General features: G+C 35.9%; 1 protein-coding gene and 1 pseudogene across 3 annotated transcripts in view; both read left to right on the top strand.

The window, feature by feature from the left end:
• BTBD9 (BTB domain containing 9) overlaps positions 1–19326 on the top strand; it is a 502020-nt gene that overhangs the window by 423114 nt on the left and 59580 nt on the right. The window lies entirely within an intron of this gene.
• Positions 1839–17893, top strand: LOC141523561 (coiled-coil domain-containing protein 25 pseudogene; annotated as a pseudogene).

The following is a 19326-nucleotide window of genomic DNA, read 5'->3' as shown; positions in this document are numbered from 1 at the left end:
AGAAAATGGTTATTTTGTTTCTTTTTCTTAATGTAATATGATAGCTAGCATAAGTCATACTATATTGAATAGCAATGGTTGTAATGAATAGCCTTGCTTTACCTTTGATATTCTTGGAAAGCCTTCTACTGTACCCCCTTACAGATAATTCTGACACTACTTTTATATAGGTACTATTTATTATATTAAGGAAAGCATCATTTATTCTTCTACATTCTCATGGGAGTTTTTTTAGAAAGATTTTATTTTTTTGAATTTTACAATTTTCCTGCCATTCTTGCTTCCCTCCTCCCACCCCCCACAGTCTGTTAGTCTTTATATTGTTTCCATGGTATTTATTGATCTCAGTTGAATGTGATAAGAGAGAAATCATATCCTTAAGGAAGTATGAGATAGCAAATAAAGGGTTTTTTTTTTCTAATTTGGTCTTTGTTCAAACTCCACAGTTCTTTCTCTGGATACAGATAGTATTCTCCATTGCAGACAGCCCAAAATTGTCCCTGATTGTTGCACTGATGGAATGAGTGAGTCTATCAAGGTTGATAATAGCTTATTGATTTTATTGGGTTTTTTTAAATACCTTAATATTTATTAATTCAGTAGAAGGGTGTTTTTTTTGTTTCATTTGGGTTTTGGAGTTTTTGACTTTCATCTCTTTCTGGGGCATTTCTATTATTGATGTTTAATTGGAGATTTTTATTAAATGTGGTTGGTTTTCTAGTTTCTTTGGTTGCATACCCAGTTCATTGATTTGTCCATTCTGTTATGCCTACTCTCTTACTTATGTTTCTCTACTAGCTCCTTTTCTACTGCCTACAAATATAGCCATGTCTTATCCTCAAAAACATTCTCACTTAATCCTTCCATCCCAATAATTGTTCTATATATTTTCTGCCATTTTGTGACCAAATTCCTTGAAAAGAACATCTATAATTAGTGCTGTCACTTTTTCTCCTTTCATTTTACTTCTTAACCTCCTAAAAGACAGTTTTTTACCTCATTCCCTTAAATGTCCAGTAATCTCTTAATTGCAAGATCCAGTGACCTCTTCTCAATCCTTTTTCCTCTTGACCTCTCTGCAACCTTTGACACTATTCTCTTCTCCTTGATACTCTCTTCTCTAGATTTTCACACTTTTTCCAAAGTTTCTTACATTTTACTCCCCATTTACTACTTTTCAGTTCATTGACACTGATTTTATTGTTATTCTATAAACAAGACAACTGCAATTCACAGCTCTGGATATTTAATCTGGATGTTTCCCATGCCCTCCTCATTTCCATCTACTGCTTTCTGCCTTCCTTCAACTGAAGTCAGATCTTCTACAGAAAGCCTTCGCAATCTTTTAATACCTCCCATCTCCTGATTATTTACTATATGTCCTTGTTTGTACCTATTTCTGGCATGTTGCCTCCACTGTTTGATAGTGAGCTCCTTGAGAATAGGTACTGTCTCTTCGGTCTTCTTTTTTCCCTCCATAACTTAACATAATGCCTTGCACATAGTAGGTTCTTAATAAATGTTTACTGACTGTTCTCTCTTTCACTTGATGAAAGTGTTTACAAATAAAAACTTTCCTCTAAATCATATTTTGGCTACATTTCTAAAACTTTGGTATGTTGTCTAGGTTGTTATTTTCCTTAACTAAAGATATATTCATTCTTTAGAATTAAGTCATTTAGTTTCCAATTAATTTTTAATCTTTGATTCAAAAAATTCTTTACTGAATATAATTTTTATTGAATTATAGTTTTTCTACCTTTTTGCATTTCTTTACAAGGTTTTCTTTGCACTAATATATGTTCTATCTTAATAAAGAGTGTAACATACTCTAGAGAAGCTTGTATACTTTTCTGTATTCCCATTTAATATTACCCAAAGTTCTGTCATATCTAACTTTTCTAGGATTCTACAAATCCCATTTATTTCTTTCTCATTTATTTTTTGAATAAACTTAACTTGGTCTGAGTGTTAAATGAAGGACCTCCACTATTATGATTTAATCAGCTTTTTCTTTTCATTTCTTTTTAATTTAATTAGCTGTTTCCTTTAAGGATTTTCGATGCTATGGGGGCGTTTACATGGCATAGTGGATAAAGCACCGGCCTTGGAGTCAGGAGTACCTGGGTTCAAATCTGGTCTCAGACACTTAATAATTACCTAGCTGTGTGGCCTTGGGCAAGCCTCCTTAACCCCATTTGCCTTGCAAAAAAAAAAAACATCTAAAAAAAAGAATTTAGATGCTTTGCCATTTTTTATATATTTGTTTAGTATTTATAGTCATATATTGCCTGTGATACTTTTATTTGTTGATTTCTTTTAGATTTTTGTTTTTTTGCTGTTGCTTTATCTGAGATCACGATTGCTATAATCCTGCCTTTCTTTTTCACTTAAGTTAAAGCATGAAAGATTCTGTTCTAGTCCCCTATTTTACTTCTGTCCTTCAAGTAGGTTTCTTATAAATATTATATTATGAGATTTTGATTTCTAAACTGTTCTGTGAGTTCATCCTCTTCATAATCAATTATGATTGTGAATTGTACATTTCTCTTCATCCTGCTGTCTTATGCTTTTCCTTGTCTTTGACTTGCATCCCCATTAAAAGAAATTGCTTTGAATTTTATTAATCCCTTTCTTAGATTATCCTTCCCTCATATCCCCCTTTTTTAATATTTTCCCTACTATTTTCCTATTGAGTGAAATGTATTGCTTTACTCTATGTGTACATATTTTCTTCCCTCATTTAATCAGATCAGATAAAAATGAGTTTCAGTTGTCTCCAGCTTTCCCCACCTCTTCCTACTTGTTTTAAAGACTTCTACTTATGCATAACAAATATGCAAAATAATTTTGTGTCCTTCTCTCTTCTTTTCCTCCAATATATTCCATTCCCCTCCTCCATTCTTCTAAGAACATAGCAGAATGAGACCTTAATTAGACTTTCTTTATTAGTACTCAATTAGATTCTTCTGTGACTCATGATGATAACAAACTTCAGAGAGAGCATATATATCACTTAATATAAGTAGTTTATCCTAATTTATTCCTTTATCATTGTTCACTTGTGTTGATCTTTCTGTGTAACTCTTGATTCCTGTGGGTTCACTTCAGTGTTTCTATACAGGTTTGGCCTTTGTATCTGGAATGCTTAGAAGTCCTCTATATTGTTTAAAGATACACTTCTCCCCCTATATAATTATGCTACTGCAGACTACAATCTGGGATAAAGACTTCCATGCTCTTCTCTTGAATTCATATATGTGCAACTTGTATTTGCTTTTGAACTCATTCCTGATTTAGTTCATAGATAGAACACTCAAACACTACCCTTTACTACCTGAAACTGGGTAATGAATGGTAGAGCTACCAGAGAGCACCAGGAGCTTCTGAGACCTTATCCTTCCTCAGTGCTTCCTGCCTCAATGTACAACTTGGTCCTCTAATTTAAGCCTGTGAGTACAAGAATGCTCTTCATAGCATGCTCCAGGCAAGACCTCTCTCCCCAGTGTCTGCATACTTCTCTGTATGTCTCCTAATGCTCACTTGGCCTGGAAAAATTATTCACTATGATTTTTTTCCTTTTCTCATTCTTTGTGGAGGTAGAGTAGAGCAGCCAGACTCTTCTTACTTCTTCCTGCTATTCTACCATCTTTATTCTCTAATTGAAGTCCAATAAATGCTTTTAGAATGAATGATTTTAGTTTTCATTTCATTGCTATAATGCCTCACAGTTTGCAAAGGAGTTTATTTAGTTTTGTTTTCATTGGCTGTCTTGAGTATGGATATTTCTTCTGCTGCAATGATTGGACCCTTCTTCGATAGCTCCTTCCCTCATTGTTCTGCTTAAAGAAATTTCTTAAATAAGATAGGGAAGCTTATTTAGCTGAGTTACTATAGTGTGTACTAGTTTTAGATACTTGTAGGGAAACTTTGTTCCCAGGAGTATTTAATCCTTTATAATATTAATAAGAAACCAGGAAGAACTCTTAGGTCAATTTATTATGCTTGGAGTCAGAAAGTAGCTTTAGGATCATTAATCTTTCTAAGTAGAGAGAAGTTATTGCATTTTCTTTTCTGACCATTCAAGTTTTGTTACCTAATATGCTCTAGAAATACTGCCATTTTATCTTATTCTTGAATTGATTGCTATTTTCTCAAATGATCAGGTCTATGAGACAATCTATTGGTTACAGTTTAAGCTATTGTGAAAAGGACTAAGGGTCTTAATTCTAAAACCTATGGAGAACAGAGAGACCTTTTCAGTGAAATGTATTGAATGCATAATATTTTGGGGTTTTTTTCCTGCTTTAGTCAAGTAATTATAACTTATGTCCACAATGTAACTCATTATCTCTCCCCTCTAAACCCAACTGTCTTCCAGATTTCTTTGTTTCTATTGAAGATTCTTCTCTCCTAGTCATCTAAATTCCTCTCAAAGTAACCACTGCTATCCACTCCCCCCCCTCACTTCTCCCATCCAGACACTTGTCAATTCTTTTTTTTTTAAGGTTTTTTTTTTTGGAAGCCAAACAGGATTAAGTGGCTTGCCCAAGGCCACACAGCTAGGTAATTATTAAGTGTCTGAGACCAGATTTGAACCTAGGTAGTCTTGACTCCAGGGCAGGTGCTTTATCCACTGCATCACCTAGCCGCCCCTACTTGTCAATTCTTGTCCCTTTACTTCCACATTGTCTCCTGCATCACACCCTTCTGTATATTTGCATGGTCACCACCATAGTATAGAGATTTTTATTTCTTTTTGCTTGAAATAGCCTTCAAATTGGTCTCTTTACTTCCAGTCCCTTCCTTCTCCCAGCCTATCCTCTAAATAATCACTGGGATAATGTTCCTAAAACATAGATCAGCTATACTATGTCTTTGCTTCATTGACTCTTTCTTGATTATAGGATAAAATACATACTCCTCAGGTAGACATTTCAGGTTCTTTACTTTCTGGCTCCAACCTATCCATTCTCTTGTCACATTACTCTCTTTACTTACTTAATTTCCAGCCCAAATTGACCTCTTTTCTCTTCTTCAAATTAGCATCACATCTCCCACCTCCATGTCTTTGTATAGGTTGTCATCTGTGACTGAAATAAATTCCTTCCTCATCTTTTCTTGATCTCCCTAGTCAAGAGGCTCTATAAGTCAGGTCATTAGGGGAGGTAGTAGGTAAGAAGCTGACTCTCTGACAAGCCTAGTGGCTCTGTCTGATGGAAATATTTCAAACACAATGTGCATTAAAATTCTAGAGCAGAGATTATAAACAGGGTCTTTGAATTTTTAAAAAATACTCTGAAAACCTATTTTCCAGTATAATATTACACATTTTAAAATATTATTCTGAAAATGGGGTCCAAAGACATAACCATATAAAAATGGTTAAGAACTCCTGGTCTAGGACTGACCTAGGAGTCCTTAGACAGATGGTTCTGCTTCCTGGCCTCCACTTTAAGCTCTTTCCTTGGAGCCTAGTATGACCTGAGGAGAAGCCACCACTGCCACTGATGTCAGTGTTCTACTTCACCAACCAAGCTGATTCATCTATTTATACCATTTATTTTGGAAAGGATAAATATTAAAATGAAGATTTAACAAAATATGCTTGACCAGAAGATACTTGGTTTCATGTAGACAAACTCTTTTCAGTTCATGTATACCTTCCATTGCCTAAGACATTTCAAAGGAAGGGCTGATTAATTGTGCGCACCTTGTAAAGGCCAGTAATATTCAAGGCTGCAAGATTAATAATTGCTCTAACCTGAAGATAGGATTTCATAGGAAAAAGGATGTAAAAATTGTAACAGTGGAAAGTAAAGTAAATGAGATTCAGAACCGATTAGAAAAAGCCAAAATGGTATGGTTCCCAGACCTAGCAGCAGAAAAAGAATGCAGAGATTGAGAGGAAAGGAATGAGAAGAAAGCTTAGATCCAAGAAATGAAGTGGAAGGAGGGAATGGATGAACCTTAGGAATTATTCTTCACTAATGAAGTATGAGAATATATCTTCAAATCAGGATGGCCATGATTTCAGATGAATTCATGTGAATGAAGAAAATGAACTGTGAATTTTTGGACAAATTGAGACATTTTGATTCTCAGATGAGTTCTGCATGGCAAAAAACCCACCTAAAACCTTTAAGAATAGCTTTAAGAATCAAAGAAATGTTTGCACCAGAAGAACATTTCTTGACTCCTTATGAGAGTTGATTCTCCATGGTCTTGGGATAGGTTTCTAAAATAACTAACTTGGGGCAAAGTATTTGTAATGCCATATTATTTCTCTGGGGAAAAAAATGTCATAGAAGACCCACCTATTTTGTAAATTTCATCACCTGTGTTTGTTTTATATAGTAGAATGGGGCATTTGGGCAGAAGAATCCACCAGTTATAAATGGATATGTATGTGTTTGAAATGAGAGGAATTTGAACTTATGCTTTTTTTAACTACAGCAATTAAAAGGGACTTAATCACTCTTTGCATTGCTCATCTTGTTCAAGGAAACATCTAATATGGATCTTCTGTTGATATTTCTTATCCTGTGATCTTAGTCAAACTCTAGGTTCTGGCTTTTTTAAAAAAAAAAGAAAAGTAAGGTCATCCCTTAACTATCATAATATTATTTTAAAAGGAGCAGTCAGTGATCCTTGAGATACATGCCAGTTTGCATCAATAGAAATTCAACTCTGGCTAGATGATCAGATTCTAGACTTTTATTGTTTTTTAACATTGAGGTATCTGAAATTTCATTATTTGCCCCAATCTGATTTAATGAGACATGCCATCCACTCAAAAGTCCTTTCTCACTTCTGGGTTTTTAAGAGCATGATCTCTGTCCTCTCTGTATATGCTTCAGGATCTATTATTTTAAAAGTCCTATAGCAACCAAAAGTGTGTTGATAGTTAAGGATTCATTAAGAACATCTAGATAACATAGTAATGGAAAATAGTGCTTTCTAGGTTTGAAATTCTCATCTCAAAGGTAAGCCTTGTCTATAGGGTTCTTGCTCAATGAATGTAGCAAGAGATTAATGTCCACAATGCAGGTATGATACAAGGGAAAAAAAGATGGAAAATTTAAAGAGTTTAACAATCAATGAACCAGTTTTGTTATCTTGAAGTAGTAAGATTGTTCTTTATAGTTGTAATACCAGGCTATAGATTTTTCTCCTTGATCTGAAATAAAAGCCTAGGAGGTTTTTATGTAAGTTCTTACAATTGCATCATCTCATATCTGATGACTTTAGAGATTTAAGTCCTGTAAAAAAGAAGATAAAGAAACAATGAAAGAGAAAACAAAAACTGCAAGGTAGCAGTAACCTAAGTAACTTTACCTTTTAGCTTGTCCCTGTCCAGATTTTCACACTTGCTGACCTAGGCAGGAAATGACTTAACCCAAAATAAGTATTGCAGCTTAAAGCAATTCCAAGCATTTTGGAGACCATTGGAAAGGCCATTTGGGCAGAATGATTTGGAAGACTTATTAGTGTGTATGCAAAGTTGGACAGGAAAAAATATCATTCCAGATTACTAGGTAGGATTTGGAACAGGGGTTTCTAGAAAGTAGTTGACTTCTTATATAATCTTCTCTCTTTTTTTTTTTAGTTTTTTTGTAAGGCAAATGGGGTTAAGTGGCTTGCCCAAGGCCACACAGCTAGGTAATTATTAAGTATCTGAGACTGGAATTGAACCCAGGTACTCCTGACTCCAGGGCCGGTGCTTTATCCACTATGCCACCTAGCCACCCCTAATCTTCTCTCTTAATACAGGGTTTTTACCATTAGAAAAGAATAAAATGAACATCACTGAATATGAAAGACCAATGATATTCCAAGTACCTCTTCTTGTATTGTTGGGGGTTTTTTTTTAAGTTTTTGCAAGGTAAATGGGGTTAAGTGGCTTGCCCAAGGCCACACAGTCAGGTAATTATTAAATGTCTGAGGTCTGATTTGAACTCAGGTACTCTTGACTGCAAGGCCGATGCTCTATCCACTGCGCCACCTAGCCGCCCCCCCTCTTGTATTGTTTTAAAAGTGAGGAGCCTCACTTTCATCTATCACTATTGACAAGTCCTTGGATGCTTTTAAGGTACTTTCCAGCTGGGAATCCAAACAATTCTTGTTTCCTCCACCATTTGTTTTTGATTACTTTCTGCCACATCCTTCACCCAAGGGATTTCTCTTTTTAACTTAACACCTAGGATTCAGAATCTCTCCCCCTTTCTAATTCCATGATCTTTTCCTTACTTTGCTCCTGTAACTAAAAATGTAGTCAACCAATTTAAAATGCATGTTGAAACTTTTTGCTATTTTGATGAGAATCTTAAAGTTATGTCTTTTAGTACTTCAAAAGATTAATGATTTCATTGGTGTAGACTTGTCTATCAAGGGTTCATCTGACCAAAACCTCATATACTGACCTTCTGGTGATGAGCCTTTCCAAACTCAGCAAGCTTCTTTCTCAAATGAGAGAGAAAATTAGAATCCTAGGCCCATATTTAAGGCCTTTTCATCTTGGGTAGGAACTGTCAAAGTTTGTTCTTCTGACATAGCCTTTGAGAACCCAGGGTGGCTTTCACACACCAGAGATAAGATTAAATTAGGACTTTTAGTAGAGGAAACTACACAAATGAGGTAAATTATGGTTTTATAGATTCATGTTTACCACTTTAAAACATTAATCTATCTTTAATAAATTCTCTTTTTCGTTGCCCTTTAAAAAATACAATAAAAAAGGAACTGGTCTAAAATATTGTTTATGATCATAAGAAAAAGTGACACGTAAGCATGAGGAATGTTTTTTCTTATTTTTGAATTCCTTGTCTCTAAGATGAAATAAAGATACCTTTATCTATTACATATATTTTAGCTTGAATGTTTACATCTGTACTTTAAATGTGAGATTTTTGTCTGGTGACCATTGAGTGGGCATACATCTGGAAGACTTGAATTGTATTAGCCTTGACATTATAACTGTATGTAAAACTAGAAGATAAAAGGAAATTGCAGTTAAGTGGAAGGATGGCTTTTAAGTTCTCAGAGAAACAATTAAAGGTATTGGTTGTATTGGTTTTATCTTGCATCCAAAAACAATCATTTCATGGAATATTTGGTCATTTCTTATTGTAGTACCTACAATTTTCAAAAGACATCACCTTAGGGGCGGCTAGGTGGCAGTGGATAGAGCACCGGCCCTGGAGTCAGGAGTATCTGAATTCAAATCCAGTCTCAGACACTTAATAATTACCTAGCTGTGTGGCCTTGGGCAAGCCACTTAACCCCATTGCCTTGCAAAAGCTAAAAAAAAAATCACCTTGAAAATAATTGCATTTTAGGTATCAATCTCTGTAAAAGCAAATGAAAAAAGTAAATAAATACTATGAATTAAATAAGATCCTCTGAGATAAGACATCACATGCTTTAATGCAAACTATTAATGAAAAGATAGACATGGAGAGGATGATGGAAAAATATGTTGGGAAAAATATGATTCAGGAATAAGAAATAAGAGGAGCCAAGATTTTTTAGGGTACTGAAAAGCAATAAATACTTGCTTTGGAAAAAGAATTAGGAGGAGCTGAACCTGGTGATTACCAAATAATGTGAAAAATTAATTATATTTTTATGGACAAAAACCAGCTCATCACCTGATGTGTAGTTGGAACACTGACATTTTAGAGAAAGGGATAAAAATTAGAAAAAGATACAGTTTTAAATGAAATCATCTCTTGTTTACATCATTCAATGAATCTTGTAAGATTTTTGACATGTATGACAGACATTTGGTTAGAAGAAGGTTTAAAGACAGCATTTTGCTTTGCTGAATCAAATGCTGGTTGACATATTCAAATGCTGACAACTAAGTCCCAATCTACTTAAACAAATTATTGATACCTAAAAATGGTGTGGAAGAATGGACTTTGACAATCGTATATGTTTCTTAAAGAAGTTTAACTCATGTAAATAAGTTATCAAACCAAAGAGAAAAAACAGTCTGGGGCAATACCACTTTAGAATATAAAATCATTTTTAAAATCTTAAAGAACAGAACTTTGACAAATTGTTAGAAATATCACCTAACAAAACAATGAGATATAGTAGAAAAGTAGTACAAAAAATAATTTAAAGTTTGACTTGTAAATTGGAGAGGGGAAATAAAATAATATTTTCTTTAAAAGATAGTTTAACAAGAGACCTAACTAAGCAAAGTAATACAGAAGGCATCTCATCTAATGATAAAGCTGGAAGGAAAATGAGAAGCAGATGAAAAATGAAAAAGACCTGCAAATATTTCTTTGACAAAGTCTTTTCACCATCTAAGATGGTGAAACACCTTATTCAGATTTAGCATCACAGTTTGAAATGTGGTGAATGAGAAAAAGGAGGAAACCCAAAGAAACAAAGACGGGAATGCAGCCTACCAGATTATGTATACTGGAGTAAATTCATACTCATGGTGACAGATTTTTGAAGAAGTCCTTCTCAAAATATGTAAGTCAGTGATAGTAGAAACTAAAAGCATGAAGGAGAAAATCAAGAGAATATTGATAATTAAGGACCCACGTGTTTCCATCTCAGTCAAATTTTTTATGAAAAGAAATTTTACATGCATATGAGAACATTCTTGATGAAGTTATAAGAAAAGAATAGGTAGACAAACAATATTCTACTGCAAACTGCATCTTTACAATCACACAATTGACTGAAAAGTATTGAGATTATAAGATCTGAGTATACTAATTATTTGTTGACCATTAAAATGTATTTGATTCAACAAAGAAATAATGCCTTTAAAGGCATTCCTCCAACATGGTGTCTACCATATATATGCAATAGAAATAACTTCATTTAAAAATCCCCTGATTGTTAATATCAATTGAGATAGAAAATAGGGCTATAAAACAAATATTTGTTCAAGAGGATGCCCAGTCAACCTTTTTTTTAATTTTGAAATTTTTACAATTTCCCCCCTAATCTTGCTTCCCTCTCCCCCCCACCCCCCACAAAAGGCAGTCTGTTAGTCCCTACATTGTTTCCATGGTATACATTGATGTAAGTTGAATGTGATAAGAGAGAAACCATATCCTTAAGGAAGAAAAATAAAGTATTGTGCCTGATTGTTGCACAAATGGAATGAGCAAGTCCATCAAGGTTGGTCATCACCTCCATATTGCTGTTAGGGTGTATACTGTTTTTCTGGTTCTGCTCATCTCGCTCAGCATTAGTCCATGCAAATCTTTCCAGGCTTCCCTGAATTCCCATCTCCTCTGGCTTCTAATAGAACAAATGTTCCATCACATATATAGACCACATTTTGTTAAGCCATTCCCCAAATGAAGGACATCCACTCAATTTCCAATCCTTTGCCACCACGAACAGAATTCTATGAATATTTCTGCACAAGCAATGGGTTTTTTTATACATTACTAAACTTGTTTAAGAGTAAACAAAAAAAGTAAACATAATACCCCCTCCTCCCAAAAAAATATAGACCCTCATGAGAAATAAAGGAAAGAGGGAAAAAAAAATGTGTTTCAGTCTGTGTTCTGATACCATCAACTCTGTCTCAGGTGGATCACATTCTTTATGATAAGTCCATCATAAAAGTTACTTTCATATTTTTCAGCTGTTGCTGATTGTAATTCCCTCCATTCATTCCTTCCCACTACCATATGTTATATTTTCTCTCTCCTTTCACTCTGTCCCTCTTCTAAAATGTGCTGTAGGGTAGCAGAGTGGCTCAGCAGACTGATCAACAGCCCTGGAGCCAAGAGTCCCCGAGCCCACATCCCACCCCTGAGACCCAGCAACCACCTAGCCCCGTGGCCCCAGACAGGCCACCCAATCCCAGCCCCTTGCAAGAAGTATAAAAGAAAATGTGTTATATCTGACTATTCTCTCCAATGATCTACCCTTTCCTCTATCACCCACATCCCCCCACCTTTCCCCTTTCCCCCCTTCTTCCCTTTTTACTCTAGATATTTATACCCTATTGAATATGTATGCTGTTTCCACTCTTGAGTCATTTCTGATGAGAGTGAAGGTTCTGTCATTCCCCCTCGCCTTCCCCCCACTATATCAATGCAAAAGCTCATTGTAATATATATATATATATACACATGTATAATTTTTATATGAAATATCTTAGCCCATTCCACCTCTCTCCCTTCTCTCATTCCCAGTGCATTTCCCTTTTAGTCATTTACTCCATTTTTATAATATATTATATTATATTATATTAATCTTCAAATTCAGCTCTCTCCTGTGCTTCATCTATAAAAGCTCCTTCTCCCTGCTCTATTAAATGAGAAGTTTCGTATGAGTGTTATCAGTATCATTTTTCTATGCAGGAATACATGCAATTCATGATCATCATTAAGTCCCTCATATTTTACCCTTCTCCTCTTCTCTCTATGCTTCACCTGAGTCCTATATTTGAAGGTCAAACTTTCTGTTCAGCCCTGGTCATTTCAACAAGTACATTTAAAATTCCCTGTTTCATTGAAAGTCCATCTTTTCCCCTGTAAGAGGATCTTCAGTTTTGCTGGATAGTTGATTCTCAGTTGCATTCCAAGCTCTTTTGCCTTCTGGAATATTATATTCCAAGCCCTATGAACCCTTAATGTAGTTGCTGCTAAGTCCTGTGTGGTCCTGACTGCAGCTCCACAATATTTGAATTGTGTCCTTCTGGCTCCTTTGTAATATTATCTTTTTGACTTGGGAGTTCTGGAACTTGGCTATAATATTTCTGGAGGCTGGGTTTTTTTTTGATCTCTTTCTGGGGGAGATAGGTAGAGTCTCTCAAGTTCTATTTTGCCCTCTACTTCTAGTATATCAGGGCAATTTTCCTGTAGGATTTCTTTAAAAATGAGGTCAAGGCTCCTTTCCTGAATCTGTTTTCCATATCAGTTGTTTTTTTCAATGAGATGTTTCACATTTTCTTCTAATTTTTCATTCTTTTGGTGTTGAAGTATTGTCTTGACTTCTTGTAAAGTCATCAGCTTCCTTTAGTTCCATTCTACATCTGAAGGATTTGTTTTTCTCAGAGAGCTTTTTTATCTCCTTTTCCATCTGGCCAGTTCTGCTTTTTAAAGCATCCTTCTCCTCAATAACTTTTTGAACTGTGTTATCCCTTTGACCTATGCTGGTTTTTAACATGTTATTTTCTTCAGCATTTTTTTTGGATCTCCTTGCTGCTGACTTCTTTTTCATGTTTTTCCTGTATCTCATTTCTTTTCCCAATTTTTCTTCTATCTCCCTTCCTTGATTTTCAAAACCTTTTTTTGAGCTCTGTTTTTCTTGGAGTCTTTAGATGCAGGAGCTTGTTCTTCCTCATCTTCATATTGAGTATTTTGATCCTTCTTGGGATCATAGACAAGGAATTTCCCAATGGTGTTCCTCTTTTTTCTGTTTACTCATTTCTCCAGCCTGTGCCTAGTTTTGGGGTATTTCCTGAATTTTTGAGTATTATTAGCACACCCACTTTGGGGTGTTTTTTGGGATACCCCACTGGGACCTTTATTCCTCCAAGGACTTATGCTTTTTTGTCTGTGCTTTGATATATAGATGACCACAGGCACTCCCTTCTGCCCTGGAGCTGTGAGGAGGGGCCCTGCTATCTTAGTATGGCAGGCCAAACTGCAACTTGGATCTGAGTGTGGGCAAACAGTAGAGTCCTGCCCCAGGGAGAACAGAGAGATTTCTGCAGTCTCCCCTGACCTCCTTGCCATCTGGTGACTGTGCTCTGGAGATGCAGGTTGGTTTCCCCAGATTCCCGCTGCAGGTTCTCACCACAGTGCTGCTCTGAGGCCGGTGCTCCTCATGCCACACTCATTCTTTGCAGCAGTGTTCTCTCACCGCCCCTTCAAGCTGTTCCCAGTGATCCCCAGGCTGGACTGGGCTGGGCTGGGCTGGGCTGTGCTGAGCTGTGGCAGCTTTTTTCTAACCTCTGGTCCTGGTGAAATACATCTTTCCCACCAAACTTCTAAGTTATCTAGGACTGGGAAAATGTATCACTCAGTCTTTCTGTGGGTTCTACCCCTTTAAATTTTGGTTAGAGCCATAATTTGACAGCTTTTGGAGTTTATTGGGGAATGAGTTTCTGGGAAATGCTTCCTTCATGCTGCCATCTTGGCTCTGCCCACCCCCAGTCAATCTTTAAGTTAAATCCTAAACAAAGAGGGATATTTTGTAGATATTGAAATTCTCTAATTGCTTTCTTCCTTGTAGATGACAGTATTCTGAGTCCATCAAGTACTGGAACATTGCAAAGCTTCCTATCTGAGATATATAATCACTTAAAAAAGCTTAATTTTACGATAAATCTAGAAGAATATCAGGTAGATTAAGAATGCTTTTGTTGAAGAGGGCAGAGAACAGACCAAGACTCAGCTGAACTCTCCCAACATTCCCTTTCAAACAACTTAAAATGACACCTTAGGGGTGAAGCCAAGATGGCAGCAAGAAGGCAGCATTTCCCGGGAACTCCTTCCCCAAAAATCTCCAAAACCCATAAAATATGACTGTGGCCAAAATTTAGAGGAGCAGAACCCACAGAAAGACTGAGTGATACATTTTCCCAGTCCAAGATAACTTAGAAGTCCTATGAAAAAGGTATGCTTCACCAGGACTGTGAATTTGAAAAAGCCCTGTTCACAACACAGCCCCAGAACAGCTTGAAGGGGTGGTGAGAGAATTTTGCTATACCAGAATGAGTGTGGAGTGAGGAATACCAGCTGCAGAACCTGCAGCAAGAATCAGGAAAAACCAGCCTGCACCTCCAGAGCACAGCTGATAGATGGTAAGGGGGTCAGGTGAGACTGAAAAATTTTCTCTGCTGTCCCTGGGGTCAGGACTCTGCTGTTTGCCCACACTCAGATCCAGGTTGCAGTTTGGGCTTCCATACTAAGATAACTGAACGGGGCCCCTCCTTACAGCTCCAGGTCAGAGCAGAGTGCTGTGGTCATATACATAAAATGGCACCTTAATTAAAATTTGAATCAGAAGAGTCAACAAAATGTCAGAGGAATACATTTTTCCAGACTTGGACAAATTAAAAGGGCCCCAGGAGAGGACTGTTACATCAGGGTGAGTGCAAGACCCAGAGCATGACACACCAGCAAGCAGCATTAGCTTTAGGAGCTAACAGCCCAGACACAGTATAGGGATTGGATCTCTAGTCAGAAAGCAATTATGGGGACTCTTTGCTGGCACTAGGTACAATTCTATTTCCCATAAGGAGTTCTGGGTCACAGATCCAGAATAGAGAGGAGCACTTGTGATTAGTCACAAGAAATCAGAGATGCTGATCACAGTTCCCGGGTCAAACGGAGCACTAGCACTTGTGGCTACGGGAAATCAGGGCACTTGGACACAATCCCAGGGCCAAAAGGAGTGCAGGTATTTGTGTCTAAAGGAAAGCAGGAGACCTTTCTGGGTAAAGACCAAAGCTCAGAAGAGGAGAGCAGTGATCATACCACCCCCCAGAGCAACATCACCTTGAAAGCACTGAAAACTTGTAGATCCCCCAAGCAAGCTTTGAAAATAGGAACACAAAAAAATCATGAAGCTTGGCACAGTGCCTCCCCCACCTCCGGGTGATCAGAGTCCAACATTAACATAAAGTTCAAAATCAAATAAAAATAGACTGGGAAAATGAGCAACAGAGAAAAAAGAAAAGACCTTAACCTTAAAAAGCTATTATGGTGGCATGTAAATCAAAGACACAAATTTATTTGTTTGTTTGTTTATTTGTTTATATATGTATGTATGTTTTCGTTGTAAGGCAAATGGGGTTAAGTGGCTTGCCTAAGTCCACACAGCTAGGTGTCTGAGGCTGGATTTGAACTCAAGTATTCCTGACTCCAGGACTGGCGCTCTATCTACTGCGCCACCTAGCTGCCCCCAAAGACACAAGTTTAGAAAAAATTAACAGTGTAAAAACAAGCAAAGGCTCAAAGAAAAATTTTAATTTGACCCAAGGCCCGCAAGAATTCCTAGAAGAATTAAAGAGATAAAAGTGGTAGAGGAAAAACTGGGTTAAGAAATGAGAATGCATGAAAATTATAAAAAGAGAATTAACAGCTTGGTATAAAAGCACAAGAAAAGATAAAACACTTAAAAAAACAAATAGAATTGACCTAATGGTAAAGGGGGCATAAAAATTATGAAGAATTACTGAAAATACAAAATTGGCTAAATGGAAAAAATGATACAAAAGCTCACTCAAGAAAATAACTTCTTAAAAAGTAGAATTGGGCAAGTGAAAGCTTGGATAGAAAGGAAAAACATAGAGAAGTTTTTTTTTAAAAAGTGAACATAGTATCCATTTATATACTATGGGGGTTTTTTGGTTGGTTTGTTTTTTGTTTTCCTCTAGGTGAAGATGGCATTGTCTGTAATAGCTCCCAGGGTTGTCCTAGGTCTCTGAACTGCTGAGACTCTGAACTCCATGAGACTTTAAGAAACAAAGTAAAATAAAACAAAGTTTAAATAATGAAAAAATAGAAGAGGGGAGCTGATTGAAGAATAAATGGATTACCTGAAAGCCATGATCAAAAAATTTTCCTAATCATCATCTTTCAAGAAATTATCAAAGAAAACTATCCTGATATCTCAGATCCAGAGAGTAATAGAAGTTAAAGAATCCATTGGTCACTTCTTTTTAAAAGATCCCAAGACTAAAACTCCCAAAAAATATTATAACCAAATCCCAGAGATTCCACATTAGGGAAGATCTGTCAGGTTTTTTTTTTCAGTTAACCTCCAAAGAAATGGAGAGGGGAGAAGCAGATACTTTGGGAAAAGAGGACAGGAAGAAGTAGAATGGGGAAAATTTTCTCACATTGAAGAAGTATTCAAGGAAGAACTTTTATAGTAGAGGGGGTAATGGGGAGAACAGTGCTTGAACCTTATTCATCAGAATTGATTCAAAGAGAGAAATATATATTTGTACACATACATACACATGCACACATACACAGATTTAGATATAGAAATCTTTCTCACCTAATAGAGAAGATAGCGAGGGATTTGAAGAAATGGGAGGGGAATTATAAGGGAAAGAGTGGATTGGAGGAGTCAGTGATAGGAAGCAAATTCAGTCTTTGGAAAAGAGACAGTATAAAAAGAGAGAGGGGGAAGGACAAACAGAAAAGTGGACTGGAGGAAAATGCATAGGTTTTTTTTTTTCCAATTACAAGTTATTAAAGTTTTTCAACATTCATGCTCTTGCATATTTATTTTTCTACCACCCTCCCAAATCCCTCAGCAATGAACAGTCTACTACAAATTATACATTAAATTTGTATCTAGCATCTTGACATAAAAGTCCTTTTGTTTATGAGGAATTAGGACTAAGGGAAAAGAAAGAAAACCATTGGATAGAAAGGAAAAACATAGAGAAGTTTTTTTTTAAAAAAGTGAACATAGTATCCATTTATATACTATGGGGGTTTTTTGGTTGGTTTGTTTTTTGTTTTCCTCTAGGTGAAGATGGCATTGTCTGTAATAGCTCCCAGGGTTGTCCTAGGTCTCTGAACTGCTGAGAGAAGTGGCCTCCCTCATAGTTGGTCAACTCAGAATGGTGTTAATGTGTACAATATTCTCTTCATTCTTCTCCCTTCATTCTGCATCAGTTCATGTATTCTTTCCATGCTTCTCTAAAGTCCAACCATTCATGGTTTCTTAAGGACCAAGAGTCCTCCATAATATTTATATATCACAACTTGTTCAGTCATTCCCCAATTGATGGGCATCAATTTCCAATTCTTTGTCACTACGAATAGAGCTGCTATAAATAGTTTTGAACATGTAGGACTTTTCCCAAATTTCTTTGGTATTGCTGGGTCAAATAGTATGATAAGTTTTATTGCTCTTCAGGCATAGGGAAATGCACAGTAGTGATCATATATATATATATATATATATATATATATATATATATATATATACACACACACATATATATACATATATATACACACACACACATATATATATATATGTACATATACATATATATATATAATACTGTTGTATGAGAATGTACTGAGTTAACCAAATCAAACAGAACTAAAATGGATAGCAGATTCCAACAATATGTTATGATACAAGAGCTACACTTGGGACAGAAAGTCTAATATGCTTCAGCTGAAGTTTAGGGGATAGGAGTGGCAGTCATGATCTTGGACAAAATTAAAGCTAATTGAAAGAGTTAATCATGGAAATTACATTTTGCTGAAAAAACTTTAAAGCAAGTTTAAATATTTTATGTTTTCCAATTCCATACAATGGGTAGTTTCTAACCACTCAATTTTTTTTGGCACGATTTTGAGTTTTACTGTTTTTCTCCCTCCTCCCTTCCAACAGAAGATCTGATATAGGCTTTACATTTCCATTCATGATAAGCTTGAATCAAAATTGGAACTTGTGAGAGAAGAATAAGATAAAGGCCTCATTTCTTAAATGTAAAAGGAATCCAGTCAAGTTTATAAAAAATAACCATTTCCCAATTAATAATCAAAGAAAATAAATAGGCAGTTTTCAGAAGAAATTAAAGCTTTCCATTGTCATATAAAAACGTTTTAAATCACTGTAGAGTAGAGAAATGCAAATTAAAACAACTTTAAGATAGCACCTCATACCTATCAGAAATGAAATGCTGGAGAGGATAAGGGAAAATAGGTACATTAATGAATTGTTGGTAGAGTAGTGAGCTAATCCAATCATTCTGGAGAATAATTTGGAAATATGTCCAAAGGGCTATAAGCTGTACATAGCTGTAAACCCGATGACCTTATGAGTCGGTTTTTTTGGATCTACCACTATTAAGTCTGTACCCCAAAGAGATTAAAGGGGAAAAAATTCCATATGTCCAAAAATGTTTATTGTAGCTCTTTTTGTGATGGCAAAGAATTTGGAAATTTAGGGGATGTTCATTTATTGGAGAATAACTGAATAAGTTGTAACATGTGATTATGGTAGAATACTGTTGTGCTATAAGAAATGATGAGGACAGTGATTTCAGAAGAAATATGGCAAAATTTATGTGACCTGAGGCAAAATGAAGTGAACAGTACTAGGACAGTAACAGCAATGTTGTGATGATGTTGTAATGTGAAAGTTATAGCTTCTCTGATCAACACAGTGATCCAAGACAATTCCAGAGAACTCATGATGAAAAAAATGTTTTCTACCTCCAAAGAGAGAACTAATGAAGTCTCAGTGCAAATTAAAGTATAATTTCTCACTTTATCTTTTTTGAGTTTTTAGTAATATGGATAATATAGAAATATTATACATTATTTCATATGCATAATTAAT

This window comes from Macrotis lagotis, chromosome 5 (assembly GCF_037893015.1).
Source record: "Macrotis lagotis isolate mMagLag1 chromosome 5, bilby.v1.9.chrom.fasta, whole genome shotgun sequence".
Lineage (NCBI taxonomy): Eukaryota > Metazoa > Chordata > Mammalia > Peramelemorphia > Peramelidae > Macrotis > Macrotis lagotis.
Note: the sequence above shows the minus strand (reverse complement) of the source record. Positions and strands in the feature narration are given on the sequence as shown.